Here is a 503-nt window from a genome sequence, read left to right as displayed (position 1 = left end):
AAATATGCATACCAGGTTTTACACGTTAGTGAACCGGTTCATTTCAGTGAGCTGAGCCGTTCCCAGTCGCTCACTGAAGTGAGCCGTTTTGCCCATCTCTACTGCGCGCATGTGCCGCAGTCGTAGAGCGGGCACACACACGCGCAGTCATGTGTGGCAGCCGCCTATCTCTCCCCCGCCGCGGGGGCCATGCTAATCTTCTCTGTATCGTTCCAATTTTAGTATATGTACTTTGGAAGTACAACCTTGGTCGCACGGAAGTGCTCCTTCCAAGTACACAAATTACCACTTGGCAAAACCAGGGTGGAGATCATTATGGTCGAAATTATCCCTAACAATTGGCTTAAGAGCAGTGTTTTCCTTTTAAATATATACAGCTCGCCGTCGGATCAGCGGCAGGCATTCGCCACGATCATGACAAAGGCGGTGGCCCTTACCAAGGGGGCCCCCATAGTGATAGCGGGTGACTTCAATGCACCCCACGATTCCTGGGGATATCCCCG

General features: G+C 51.9%; 1 pseudogene; it reads right to left on the bottom strand.

Annotated features, from left to right (window-relative positions):
- Positions 1–179: 179 nt before the first annotated feature.
- Positions 180–242, bottom strand: LOC119434170 (U6 spliceosomal RNA; annotated as a pseudogene).
- Positions 243–503: the final 261 nt, after the last annotated feature.

This window comes from Dermacentor silvarum, chromosome 11 (genome assembly GCF_013339745.2).
Source record: "Dermacentor silvarum isolate Dsil-2018 chromosome 11, BIME_Dsil_1.4, whole genome shotgun sequence".
Lineage (NCBI taxonomy): Eukaryota > Metazoa > Arthropoda > Arachnida > Ixodida > Ixodidae > Dermacentor > Dermacentor silvarum.
This window is presented reverse-complemented; position numbering and strand designations above follow the sequence as displayed.